General features: G+C 47.7%; 1 long non-coding RNA gene across 1 annotated transcript in view; it reads left to right on the top strand.

The window, feature by feature from the left end:
- The window catches only part of LOC135050939 (uncharacterized), a 119,262-nt gene that overhangs the window by 62,464 nt on the left and 41,902 nt on the right, over window positions 1-14,896 (top strand). Inside the window, exon 3 of the long non-coding RNA XR_010241935.1 lies at window positions 9,225-9,364. This is a non-coding gene — a long non-coding RNA (uncharacterized LOC135050939). The remainder of the gene's footprint in view (window positions 1-9,224; window positions 9,365-14,896) is intronic.

Below are 14,896 nucleotides of genomic sequence, written 5' to 3'. Positions count from 1 at the left end.
CGTGTTCTGACCGCCCCTGCGGGTGGTCGACCTCTTCCTCTGGATGCCGGAGCCGGTGTTGCCCCTAAAGGGACCGAGGAGCTGTCAAGGGCCCCATCTGAATCGCCCATCGCAAATTCACTGTCGCTGTTGGATGAAGCTCCAGATCTTTGCTTGTTCTCCCTGCGTCTGCGCCACCCATGTTTGGACTTGGGCTGAGCTGTGTATTGATTGCCGGAGCTGACCCCATCAGCCAGCGGTGTACCCTATTGGTGTCGTAGTCCTCCTGGACAATACTGAGCTTGTTTTTCTTAAATTTAATCAAGTCCCGGCGGTACGTATCACATTGAGATTGCAGTTTCTGCTGCAAGCTGTGGGCCTCCTCCTGTTGTAACACAACGGCATGTGCTGTTTCAAACGCATTAATCTTCTCTTTACCGGCCGACAGTTCCTTACCAGCCTCCTCTATTACTAGTAACATAAGGTCTAGACTGCATTTGTTGGTAATACCTATCCATTTCTTGCAGAACTCTGGATTGTATCTACCAATTGTGGGGGTGTTCTTTACCCTGAACCCCCTAGGGATCATACATTCCCGATGGTAGTCGGAGAGAGAGATGCCGTGAAGCATGTAATCAATTTACCTGCGTTTTAATTTGTATAATTGTTGACAAAGGTCTTCTAGACTTAGCTGTTGGTCTGTAGAGGACAACTGTTCTTTGAAACGCAGTCGGTCGGCGTCCTCGTCTGTAAAACCAAACAGTTCCCGTCTGTTAATGCTCAAGTGTGCATACCCTTTGGTGCCATCAGAGGCGGAGGTAGAAGGGTGGGTATCCATAATGAATAGCGCTGTGCTACTAAGTCTCCGAAAAGAAGGTGCAAATGTTGATGTGTGCAAAACTGCAGTGTAAAGTGTCCAGTGCTAAAGTGCTGAAGTCCAAAACGTGACTTAAAAGGAAAATAACACTGCAGTGGTGTCCGACTGACACACTGTCTCCTTAGAAAAGGCAAATGTAAAGGAGCTAAGCCTATAGCAGTGAAGGACGTCATGCTACGTCATCTCCTGGCGCCTTCCCCCACGTCGGACCTGGAGGCTCGGGGCTTTGCGTGCACGGGTGTTGTGGTGGGCTCTTCTCTTCCCTTAAAGGTGAGTGGGTTTCTTCTTTTCTTTTCACACTGGTATATCTTGAGAAAGGGGTTAAAATCCCCGAAACGTCGATAGATGATATGTATTGCCTAATACATTAACTTTTTCACCAGTCCCCGAGTGCCGCAGTTTTTTCTGTTTTATGTCATTGCAATACTGAGGGCACCGGGGCATGTTGCTATTTTTGTGGGAATGCCGGGCTGATTGTTTTGATATATATATATATATATATATATATATCTATATATATACCTTGAATTGACTTACCTTAAGCTTTGATGCTGAAAAATCACAAATGACATATTTAAAATAAGGTAATGTGCAGACATGTTTCCTATATGTATACATATATATGTACAAAACAAGTTGAACTGTAATGTGCAGACATGTTTCCTATATGTATACATATATATGTACAAAACAAGTTGAACTTTTTTACATTCTCACGCATAAAATCACAAATGACATGTTTAAAATTAGATCATGTTCAGACATATGTCCTACATGTATACATTATATACATAGATATATATGTACAAAACAAGTTGTAATTTATTTTTTTTTATTTTTTTTGCATTCTCATGCATAATTTTCTTGTTCAAATGTCAAGCTGCATTTGTTTGATCTTAAAATGCAACAAAAACATTCTTCATTCTAGAATAAAGCATTGCTTAATACATTGGTTGTTTCAATTAAATGTTATCTATTTTTACTTTACATTTTTTTTCCCCCACATTAGTTAAACAGAAACGTTGGCTTTTAGTTCCACTCTCAGAGCATGTGGCTAGTGTCGCTGCTCTTCTTTGGCAAAATATTTTGGTTAAATTGCATCTTCTCCCCATGCCTGGGGATATTTTTTAATGAGTTTTTAAGGCCGCAGTTCAGAGTCTTGGCAAGATATTTCCTTGCAAACTTGGTGTTTTTTAAAAGTTTATTACATTTTCTTTATTATTAAAATTTACATTTTGGCTGCTCACGGCAGCTGCCGTTATCTCTGATCTACCAATATTGATAAGAATTCAGCCTTTCCATTATCTAGGAACTAATGACCTCAATGCACCATGAGGCACTACATGCCTCTGTGGCATAACTAGTTAACAAATGAATGGGTCAAATATTAGTTCAACACACATTATAGCTACCAACACTGTGCAAGTGACAAGTGTACATATACAGTAGTTTTGTTTGATAATATTCTGGGTCTTGTGTAACTTTTCACCCAACCTGCAGGTTATTAGGAGACTCCAATGCTGGCTGAAGTGATTTTCTTCCCTATATAGAAAATGTTTTTGAAGTCCCAATACAATGACATGCATCGCTCACCTTAACCTGTCGGTTCCAATGCGGTTGCATCTTGCCTATATTTTTCCTCTCCGCAGAAATTTTTGTGTAAAATTAAACCAGTGCAGGATTAATACATTTGTAAAGTGGCAGAAGGCCTTGGCCATACAAAGATTTCTTAAAATGGTATTTAGCAGCATATCAGACTGATAGTCAACACATTGCTGGGCTTAAAAAAAAAACAAAACCTATAGGGTTGCATTGTTTTGTGAAGCTGATTGCACTCGCAATTTTTAAAGGATTAATAACTGAAGCTTTATGTGCATGTGTATTATTTCACATATGTTTGTACAATTTAGTGTTTGTGTCCCATAGCGATGGAACATGTGATGATATGTGCGGGAACCTATATTAAGCACGGGTCAGGGTGGATAAGGATGGTTACTGGCTTTGGGCTGTGCGCTAGTGCTAACAATAATAATATTCCGTTTTACATATTGATAAGGGCACCACTATGCATTTGTCAGGAAGAATAAACTGTCCCAGGCCCCATAGGATTTGTGTTCCCGGGCATCCTCTAGGCTGGAGAATAGGCTGCTGGTAGAACGCTCTCATCATTGATTGTCTCAATGCAGAGGAAGGGCGCAGTCTTGGTAGCTTTTGATAACCAATTCCAGCATTCAGCAGGCGTAGTTATTAGTCATGCATCTTAGTAGAACGACTTGTCATCCATCGCTCGTCTTGTTTAGATAGTGATGATTGGAAACGTCTGTAAATCTTGCACCAACTTGTAGCCTTATGTTATTAGAGTCCTGGGACCTTTTCTCTAAGCACTGAATGAAAGTCTATGAGGGGGCAGGATGGTGATCCAAAGTTACTTCTACCATCCATAACAATGTATGATGGTGGGCGTTATATCTACCAGACATCAACAATTACAATGGATAACATGTATATATAATTCGCAGTTTATAGGTTAACTTGGCTTGTGTATTATAATAGTGGTAAAAATAAGAATTTACTCACCGGTAATTCTATTTCTCGTAGTCCGTAGTGGATGCTGGGAACTTCGTAAGGACCATGGGGAATAGACGGGCTCCGCAGGAGACTGGGCACTCTAAAAGAAATATTAGGTACTATCTGGTGTGCACTGGCTCCTCCCTCTATGCCCCTCCTCCAGACCTCAGTTAGGAAAACTGTGCCCGGAAGAGCTGACACAACAAGGAAAGGATTTGGAATCCAGGGTAAGACTCATTCCAGCCACACCAATCACACTGTACAACTTGTGATAACCATACCCAGTTAACAGTATGAACAACAACTGAGCCTCCTTGTACGGATGGCTCATAACAATAACCCTTTAGTGAAGCAATAACTATATACATGTATTGCAGAGAGTCCGCACTTGGGACGGGCGCCCAGCATCCACTACGGACTACGAGAAATAGAATTACCGGTGAGTAAATTCTTATTTTATCTGACGTCCTAGTGGATGCTGGGAACTCCGTAAGGACCATGGGGATTATACCAAAGCTCCCAAACGGGCGGGAGATTCTGCAGCACCGAATGAGCAAACTCAAGGTCCTCCTCAGCCAGGGTATCAAACTTGTAGAACTTAGCAAATGTGTTTGAACCCGACCAAGTAGCAGCTCGGCAAAGCTGTAAAGCCGAGACCCCTTGGGCAGCCGCCCAAGAAGAGCCCACCTTCCTTGTGGAATGGGCTTTTACTGATTTAGGATGCGGCAGTCCAGCCGCAGAATGTGCCAGCTGAATCGTGCAACAGATCCAGCGAGCAATAGTTTGCTTTGAAGCAGGAGCACCCAGCTTGTTGGGTGCATGCAGCATAAATAGCGAGTCAGTTTTCCTGACTCCAGCCGTCCTGGAAACATAAATTTTCAAAGCCCGGACTACGTCCAGCAACTTGGAAGCCTCCAAGTCCCGAGTAGCCGCAGGCACCACAATAGGTTGGTTCAAATGAAACGCTGATACCACGTTTGGGAGAAATTGGGGACGAGTCCTCAATTCTGCCCTGTCCATATGGAAGATCAGATACGGGCAAATGACAAAGCCGCCAATTCTGACACACGCCTAGCTGAAGCCAAGGCCAACAGCATGACCACCTTCCACGTGAGATACTTTAGCTCCACGGTCTTAAGTGGCTCAAACAAGTGTGATTTCAGGAAATCCAACACAACGTTAAGATCCCAAGGTGCCACTGGAGGCACAAAAGGGGGCTGAATATGCAGCACTCCCTTAACAAACGTCTGAACTTCAGGCAGTGAAGCCAGTTCTTTTTGAAAGAAAATAGATAGGGCCGAAATCTGGACCTTTATGGATCCTAATTTAAGGCCCATAGTCACTCCTGACTGTAGGAAGTGCAGGAATCGACCCAGCTGGAATTCCTCTGTAGGGGCCTTCATGGCCTCACACCAAGCAACATATTTTCGCCATATACGGTGATAATGTTTTGCTGTCACGTCTTTCCTAGCCTTTATCAGCGTAGGAATAACTTCATCCGGAATGCCCTTTTCCGCTAGGATCCGGCGTTCAACCGCCATGCCGTCAAACGCAGCCGCGGTAAGTCTTGGAACAGACAGGGCCCCTGCTGTAACAGGTCCTGTCTGAGAGGCAGAGGCCATGGGTCCTCTGAGATCATTTCTTGTAGTTCTGGGTACCAAGTTCTTCTTGGCCAATCCGGAACGATGAGTATAGTTCTTACTCCTCTCTTTCTTACTATCCTCAGTACCTTGGGTATGAGAGGAAGAGGAGGGAACACATAAACCGACTGGTACACCCACGGTGTCATTAGTGCGTCCACAGCTATCGCCTGAGGGTCCCTTGACCTGGCGCAATATTTTTTTAGCTTTTTGTTGAGGCGGGACGCCATCATGTCCACCTGTGGCATTTCCCAGCGATTTACAAGCTGTGTGAAGACTTCTTGATGAAGTCCCCACTCTCCCGAGTGGAGGTCGTGCCTGCTGAGGAAGTCTGCTTCCCAGTTGTCCACTCCCGGAATGAACACTGCTGACAGTGCTAGCACGTGATTCTCCGCCCATCGAAGAATCCTTGTGGTTTCTGCCATTGCCACCCTGCTTCTTGTGCCGCCCTGGCGGTTTACATGGGCGACCGCCGTGATGTTGTCTGACTGAATCAGTACTGGTTGGTTTTGAAGCAGGGGCTCTGCTTGCCTCAGGGCGTTGTAAATGGCCCTTAGTTCCAGTATATTTATGTGTAGTGAAGTCTCCAGACTTGACCACTGTCCTTGGAAGTTTCTTCCCTGAGTGACTGCCCCCCATCCTCGGAGGCTTGCATCCGTGGTCACCAGGACCCAGTCCTGTATGCCGAACCTGCGGCCCTCGAGAAGATGAGCACTCTGCAGCCACCACAGCAGAGACACCCTGGCCCTTGGGGACAGGGTGATCAACCGATGCATCTAAAGATGCGATCCGGACCATTTGTCCAACAGATCCCACTGAAAGATCCTTGCATGGAACCTGCCGAAGGGAATTGCTTCGTAAGAAGCCACCATCTTTCCCAGGACTCGCGTGCAGTGATGCACTGACACCTGTTTTGGTTTCAGGAGGTCCCTGACCAGAGATGACAATTCCTGGGCCTTCTCCACCGGGAGAAACACCTTCTTCTGTTCTGTGTCCAGAATCATGCCCAGGAAAAGCAAACGCGTCGCAGGAATCAGCTGCAACTTTGGGATATTCAGAATCCAGCCGTGCTGTTGCAACACTTCCTGAGAGAGTGCTACGCTGACCAACAACTGCTCTCTGGACCTCGCCTTTATGAGGAGATCGTCCAAGTACGGGATAATAATAACTCCCTTCTTCCGAAGGAGTATCATCATTTCGGCCATTACCTTGGTAAATATTCTCGGTGCCGTGGACAGGCCAAACGGCAACGTCTGGAATTGGTAATGACAGTCCTGTACCACAAATCTGAGGTACTCCTGGTGAGGTGGGTGAATGGGGACATGCAAGTAAGCATCTTTGATGTCCAGCGACACCATAAAATTCCCCTCTTCCAGGCTTGCAATAACCGCTCTGAGCGATTCCATTTTGAACTTGTATTTCTTTATATAAGTGTTCAAGGACTTTAAATTCAGAATGGGTCTCACCGAACCGTCCGGTTTCGGTACCACAAACATTGTGGAATAGTAACCCCTTCCCTGTTGAAGGAGGGGGACCTTGATTATCACCTGCTGGAGGTACAGCTTGTGAATTGTCGCCAGTACTACCTCCCTTTCCCTGGGAGCAGCTGGCAAGGCAGATTTGAGGTAACGGAGAGGGGGAGTCGCCTCGAACTCCAGCTTGTATCCCTGAGATACAATTTCTATAGCCCATAGATCCACTTGTGAGCGAACCCACTGGTTGCTGAAGTTTCGGAGATGCGCCCCCACCACACCTGGCTCCACCTGTGGAGCCCCAACGTCATGCGGTGGACTTAGTGGAAGCAGGGGAGGATTTTTGTTCCTGGGAACTGGCTGCCTGGAGCAGCTTCTTTCCTCTACCCTTGCCTCTGGCCAGAAAGGATGATCCTCTGACCCGCTTGCCTTTCTGAGGCCGAAAGGACTGCACTTGATAATACGGTGCTTTCTTAGGCTGTGAGGGAACCTGAGGCAAAAAAGTCGACTTCCCAGCTGTTGCTGTGGATACGAGGTCCGAGAGACCATCCCCAAACAATTCCTCACCCTTATAAGGCAAAACCTCCATGTGTTTTTTAGAATCAGCATCACCTGTCCACTGCCGAGTCCATAATACTCTCCTGGCAGAAATGGACATTGCATTAATTCTAGATGCCAGCAGGCAAATGTCCCTCTGGGCATCCCGCATATATAAGACGACGTCTTTTATATGTTCGAGGGTTAGCAAAGCAGTATCCCTGTCGAGGGAATCAATGTTGTCTGACAGGGTATCAGTCCATGCTGCTGCAGCACTACACATCCAGGCTGAAGCAATAGCAGGTCTCAGTAGAGTACCAGAGTGTGTATACACAGACTTCAGGATAGCTTCCTGCTTTCTATCCGCAGGCTCCTTTAGGGCGGCCGTATCCTGAGACGGCAGTGCCACCCTTTTAGATAAGCGTGTGAGCGCCTTGTCCACCCTAGGGGATGTTTCCCAACGTAACCTATCCGTTGACGGGAAAGGGTACGCCATCAGTAACCTCTTAGAAATCACTAGTTTCTTATCAGGGGAACTCCACGCTTCTTCACACAATTCATTTAATTCATCAGATGGGGGAAAAGTCACTGGCTGCTTTTTCTCCCCAAACATAATACCCCTCTTGGTGGTAACCAGGTTAATGTCAGAAATGTGCAATACATCTTTCATTGCAGTAATTGCAGGATGGCCTTTGTAGACTGTACATTTGTCTCATCCTCATCTACACTGGAGTCAGACTCCGTGTCGACATCTGTGTCTACCATCTGAGCTAGCGGGCGTTTATGAGCCCCCGACGGCTTCTGAGTCGCCTTGGCAGGCGCGGGCTGAGACCCCGGCTGTCCCAAGGCTGCTGCGTCATCGAACCTTTTATGTAAGGAGTTGACACTGTCGGTTAAGACCTTCCACATATCCATCCAATCAGGTGTCGGCCCCGTCGGGGGCGACACCACATTTATCTGCCCCTGCTCCACCTCCACGTAACCCTCCTCATCAAACATGTCGACACAGCCGTACCGACACACCGCACACACACAGGGAATGCTCAGACTGAGGACAGGACCCCACAAAGTCCTTTGGGGAGACAGAGAGAGAGTATGCCAGCACACACCACAGTGCTATATAACACAGGGATTCACACTATAAAAAGTGATTTACCCAATAGCTGCTTAAATATCTTATTTGCGCCTAAATTTATGTGCCCCCCTCTCTTTTTTACCCTTCTTGTATCAGGATACTGCAGGGGAGAGCCTGGGGAGCTGCTACCAGCGGAGCTGTAAAGGGAAAATGGCGCTGGTGTGCTGAGGAAGAAGGCCCCGCCTCCTCAGCGGCGGGCTTCTGTCCCGCGTTTTCTGTAACTTAATGGCGGGGGTTTTTACACATATACAGTTAACAGACTGTATTATGTGTATTTTATGCCAAAAGGTATTATAATTGCTGCCCAGGGCGCAAGCCCCCCCCCCCAGCGCCCTGCACCCTACAGTGACCGGAGTGTGTGGTGTGCTGTGGGAGCAATGGTGCACAGCTGCAGTGCTGTGCGCTACCTTAATGAAGACTGGAGTCTTCTGCCACCAATTTCATCGTTTCTTTTCTGTCTTCTGGCTCTGCAAGGGGGACGGCGGCGCGGCTCCGGGAACGGACGATCGAGGTCAGGTCCTGTGTTCGAACCCTCTGGAGCTAATGGTGTCCAGTAGCCTAAGAAGCACAAGCTAGCTGCAAGCAGGTAGGTTTGCTTCTCTCCCCTCAGTCCCACGTAGCAGTGAGTCTGTTGCCAGCAGATCTCACTGAAAATAAAAAACCTAACAAATACTTTCTTTTCTAGCAAGCTCAGGAGAGCCCACTAGGTGCACCCAGCTCTGGCCGGGCACAGATTCTAACTGAGGTCTGGAGGAGGGGCATAGTGTGAGGAGCCAGTGCACACCAGATAGTACCTAATCTTTCTTTTAGAGTGCCCAGTCTCCTGCGGAGCCCGTCTATTCCCCATGGTCCTTATGGAGTTCCCAGCATCCACTAGGACGTCAGAGAAAAGCGATCTATTTGTCTTTATGCGATTATCTATATTCTCAGAAAGGACGATTGTAGAATTATTTAATGACATGCTTACACTATTTCATTTAAAGCATTTGGTAATAAAAAAATCCTATTTTTTACAGGGCTTCCAATGCTAATACCGGCAGCAAATTCAAATGGGTCTATCAACACGGAAGATCCCAGAAGGCTAAACCACAGCGGTGTGTAGGAGCTGCAGATACTGTACCACAGCCCTGTGTAGAAAATAAGAACTTACTCACCGGTAATTCTATTTCTCGTAGTCAGTAGTGGATGCTGGGAACTCCGTAAGGACCATGGGGAATAGACGGGCTCCGCAGGAGACTGGGCACTCTAAAAGAAAGATTAGGTACTATCTGGTGTGCACTGGCTCCTCCCTCTATGCCCCTCCTCCAGACCTCAGTTAGGATACTGTGCCCGGAAGAGCTGACACAACAAGGAAAGGATTTGGAATCCAGGGTAAGACTCATACCAGCCACACCAATCACACCGTACAACTTGTGATAACCATACCCAGTTAACAGTATGAACAACAACTGAGCCTCAGTAACAGATGGCTCATAACAATAACCCTTTAGTTAAGCAATAACTATATACATGTATTGCAGAGAGTCCGCACTTGGGACGGGCGCCCAGCATCCACTACGGACTACGAAAAATAGAATTACCGGTGAGTAAATTCTTATTTTCTCTGACGTCCTAGTGGATGCTGGGAACTCCGTAAGGACCATGGGGAATATACCAAAGCTCCCAAACGGGCGGGAGAGTGCGGATGACTCTGCAGCACCGCATGAGCAAACTCAAGGTCCTCCTCAGCCAGGGTATCAAACCTGTAGAACTTAGCAAACGTGTTTGACCCCGACCAAGTAGCAGCTCGGGCAAAGCTGTAAAGCCGAGACCCCTCGGGCAGCCGCCCAAGAAGAGCCCACCTTCCTTGTGGAATGGGCTTTCACCGATTTTTAATGCGGCAATCCAGCCGCAGAGTGAACCAGCTGAATCGTGCTATAGATCCAGCGAACAATAGTCTGCTTCGAAGCAGGAGCGCCAACCTTGTTGGCTGCATAAAGAATAAACAGCGAGTCAGGCTTTCTGACTCCCGCCGTTCTGGAAATATAAATTTTCAAAGCCCGGACTAGGTCCAGCAACTTGGAATCCTCCAAGTCCCTAGTAGCCGCAGGCACCACAGTAGGCTGGTTCAAATGAAACGATGATACCACCCTAGGAAGAAATTGGGGACGAGTCCTCAATTCTACCCTGTCCATATGGAAGATCAGATAAGGGTTTTTACATGACAAAACCGCCAATACTGACACACGCCTAGCCGAAGCTAAGGCCAATAGCACGACCACTTTCCACGTGAGATATTTTAGCTCCATGGTCTTAAGTGGCTCAAACCAGTGGGATTTCAGGAAATCCAACACAACGTTAAGATCCCAAGGTGCCACCGGTGGCACAAAAGGAGGCTGAATATGCAGCACCCCCGGAACAACGTCTGAACTTCAGGCAGTGAAGCCAGTTCATTTTTAGAGAAAATGAATAGGGCCGAAATCTTGACCTTTACGGATCCTAATTTTAGGCCCATAGTCACTCCTGACTGTAGGAAGTGCAGGAATCGACCCCGCTGGAATTCCTCTATAGGGCCTTCCCGGCCTCACACCAAGCAACCTATTTTCGCCATATACAGTGAAAAAGTCTTGCTGTCACGTCTTTCCTAGCATTTATCAGCGTAGGAATAACTGCATCTGGAATGCCCTTTTCCGCTAGGATCCGGCGTTCAACCGCCATGCCGTCAAATGCAGCCGCGGTAAGTCTTGGAACAGACAGGGCCCCTGTTGCAACATGTCCTGTCTGAGAAGCAGAAGCCCTGAGTCCTCTGAGAGCATTTCCTGCAGCTCCGGGTACCGAGTCCTTCTTGGCCAATTCGGAGCAAAGAATATTGTTTTCACTCCTCCTTTTATTACAATTCTCAGCCCTTGGGTATGAGAGGAAGAGGAGGGAATACATAGACCGACTGGAACACCCACAGTGTTACTAGTGCGACCACAGCTATCACCTGAGGGTCCCATGACCCGGCGTAAAACCTTTTTTAGCTTTTTATTGAGGTGGGATGCCATCTAGTCCACCTTAGGCAGTTCCCATCAATTTGCAAACTGCGTGAAGACTTACTGATGAAGTCCCTACTTTCCCGGGTGGAGGTCGTGCCTGCTGAGGAAGTCTGCTTCCCAGTTGTCCACTCCCGGAATGAACACTGCCCCTCGCCACCCTGCTCCTTGTGCCGCCTTGTCGGTTCACATGAACCCCTGCGGTCTGACTGGATCACAACCGGTTGGTCGCGAAGCAGGATCTCCGCTTGACTTAGGGCGTTGTATATGGCCCTTAGTTCCAGGATATTGGCGTGAAGGCAAGTCTGTTGACTTGACCCCAGACCTTGGAAATTTCTTCCCTGTGTAATTGCCCCCCACCCTCGGAGGCTTGCATCCGTGGTCACCAGGATCCAGTCCTGAATGCCGAATCTGCGGCCCTCGAGAAGGTGAGCCCTCTGCAGCCACCACAGGAGAGACACCCTGGCCCTGGGGGATAGGGTGATTAACCGATGCCTCTGAAGTGGTGATCCGGACCACTTGTCCAGTAAGTCCCCTTGGAAGGTCCTCGCATGGAACCTGCCTAAGGGGATGGCCTCGTAAGATGCCACCATCCTTCCCAGGACTCGAGTGCAGTGATGCACTGACACCTGTTTTGGTTTTAATAGATTCCTGACCAGTGTCATGAGCTCCTGAGCTCTCTCTATCGGCAGATAAACCCTTTTCTGGTCTGTGTCTAGGATCGTGCCTAGGAGAGGCAGATGAGCTGTAGGAACCAACTGCGACTTTGGAATATATAGAATCCAGCCGTGTTGCCGTTACACTTCCAGAGAAAGTGATACGCTGTTCAGCAACTGCTCTCTTAATCTTGCTTTTATGAGGAGATCGTCCCAGTACGTGATAATAGTGACACCTTGCTTCCGCAGGAGCACAATCATATCCGCCATTACCATGGTGAATATTCTCGGGGCCGTGGAGAGACCAAACGGCAACATCTGAAATTGGTAATGACAATCCCGTACCGCAATTCTGAGGTACGCCTAATGAGGTGGATAAATGGGGACCTGAAGGTATGCATCCCTTATGTCCCGATTCACAATAAAGTCTCCCTCTTTTTAGGCTTGCACTGACCGCTCTTAGTGATTCCATCTTGAACTTGAACCTTCTCAGGTATATGTTCAGGGATTTTTAATTCAATATGGGTCTGACCGAACCGTCTGGTTTCGGGATTACAACATGGTCGAATAATAACACCCTCTTGTTGAAGGAGGGGACCCTTGACCACCACCTGTTAAAGATACAATTTGTGAATTGCAGTTAACACTGGCTCCCTCTCTTTGGGGGAAGCCCGCAGGGCCGTCGGTGAGGGGGCCTCTTCTCACAGTCCAGCTTGTATCCCTGAGACACAATATCTATTGCCCAGGGATCGAACTGGGAGTGAACCCACTTGTGGCTGAACTTACGAAGGCGTGTCCCCACCGGGCCTAGCTCCGCCTGTGGAGCCCCAGCGACATTGGTGGATTTTTGTAGGGGCCGGGGAGGACTTCTGTTCCTGGGAACTAGCTGCCCGGCTCTGACAAGAAAGGACGCACCTCAGACTTTCTTGTTTCTTTATTCGAAAGGCTGCATTTAATAATGTCGTGCTTTCTTAGGCTGTGCAGGAATATAAGGCAAACTAGCAGAATTACCAGCTATAGCTGTGGAGACCAGGCCCGAGAACCCTTCTCCACACAATCCTCAGCCTTCCATATGCCTCTTAAGTCGGCATCATCTGTCCAATGCATATTCTACAGGACACGTCAAGCAGAGATCGACATAGCTTTGACTCTAGGACCCAGTATACTCATGTCTCTTTGGGCATGCTTTATAACTATATATCTATCACTTAAGACAGCATCTTTAAGATATTATATTGCATACTAGGGTCTCATCTCTGCTGATAAGGTACCTGTCCACGCTGCCACAGTGCTATAAACCCATGCCGACACAATCGCCGGTCTGGGTAGTATACTAGAATGTGCACGCTATCTGCAGGATCCCTGAGAATAGCAAGTGCTACCGTCTGTGCAAACAGGACACCCCAGGGGAAGATTCTCAACATATCGTGGCCCTAGTGGGGAAAGGATACAGCCTGAGAATTCTCTTGTGGGAAGCTGCAGTCTCTTGTCTGGAGATTCCCGCTCTTTTTCCTCATGAGAGGAGGGAAATTTACCTCAGCATTCTTCCCCTTAAACATGTGTACTCTCGTGTCAGGGACAGATGAGTCATCAGTGATATGCAAATCATCTTTTATTTTAATAATCATATATTGAATACCTTATAGCCATCTTGGCTGTAACTTTGCATTATCGTAATCGACAGTGGAGTTAAACTCCATGTCGATACCAGTGTTTGTTATTATGGATAGTGAGCATTGTGAGACTCTGAATATCTTTGTGACATAGGGACAGACATGGGTAGATTTCCTGTCTGTTCCCTAACCTTTTGTGCAATAAATTCACCTTAGCACTCTCACATATCCAAACAGGTGTCGGCGTTGTCGACGGAGACACCCTCTCACACACATATCCGCTCTATCACCTCCTTAGAAGAGCCTTTTACCTCAGACATGTCGACACACGCATACCGACACACCACACACACAGGGGATGCTCTATTTGAGGACAGTTCCCCCACAAGGCCCTTTGGAGAGACAGAGAGAGAGTATGCCAGCACACACCCCAGCGCTATATGACCCAGGGATTACACTACAACTCAGTGTTTACCCAGTAGCCGCTGTATATATACAAATTTTGCGCCTAAATTTATGTGCCCCCCCCTCTCTTTTCACCCATTGTGTACCAGGATACTGCAGGGGAGAGCCTGGGGAGCTTCATTCCAGCGGAGCTGTGAAGAGAAAATGGCGCTGGTGTGCTGAGGAAGAAGGCCCGGCCCCCTCAGCGGCGGGCTTCTGTCCTGTTTCTGACTAAAAATGGCGGGGGTTTTACACATATACAGTTTTCCAGACTGTATTATGTGTATATATTGCCAAAAGGTATTCTTATTGCTGCCCAGGGCGCCCCCCCCCCTAGCGCCCTGCACCCTACAGTGACCGGAGTGTGTGGTGTGCAGTGAGAGCAATGGCGCACAGCTGCAGTGCTGTGCGCTACCTTAATGAAGACCGGAGTCTTCTGCCGCCGATTTCATCTCCATCTTCTGTCTTCTGGCTCTGCAAAGGGGACGGCGGCGCGGCTCCGGGAATGGACGATCGAGGTCAGGCCCTGTGTTCGAACCCTCTGGAGCTAATGGTGTCCAGTAGCCTAAGAAGCACAAGCTAGCTGCAAGCAGGTAGGTTTGCTTCTCTCCCCTCAGTCCCACGTAGCAGTGAGTCTGTTGCCAGCAGATCTCACTGAAAATAAAAAACCTAACAAATACTTTCTTTTCTAGCAAGCTCAGGAGAGCCCACTAGGTGCATCCAGCTCTGGCCGGGCACATATTCTAACTGGGGTCTGGAGGAGGGGCATAGAGGGAGGAGCCAGTGCACACCAGATAGTACCTAATCTTTCTTTTACAGTGCCCAGTCTCCTGCGGAGCCCGTCTATTCCCCATGGTCCTTACGGAGTTCCCAGCATCCACTAGGACGTCAGAAAAAACATATATTTCATTTTACACCTAATCTTTTATTAATTTTATTAAGTGTTTTGAAAGTAAATATG

This window comes from Pseudophryne corroboree, chromosome 2 (genome assembly GCF_028390025.1).
Source record: "Pseudophryne corroboree isolate aPseCor3 chromosome 2, aPseCor3.hap2, whole genome shotgun sequence".
Taxonomy (NCBI): domain Eukaryota; kingdom Metazoa; phylum Chordata; class Amphibia; order Anura; family Myobatrachidae; genus Pseudophryne; species Pseudophryne corroboree.
This window is presented reverse-complemented; position numbering and strand designations above follow the sequence as displayed.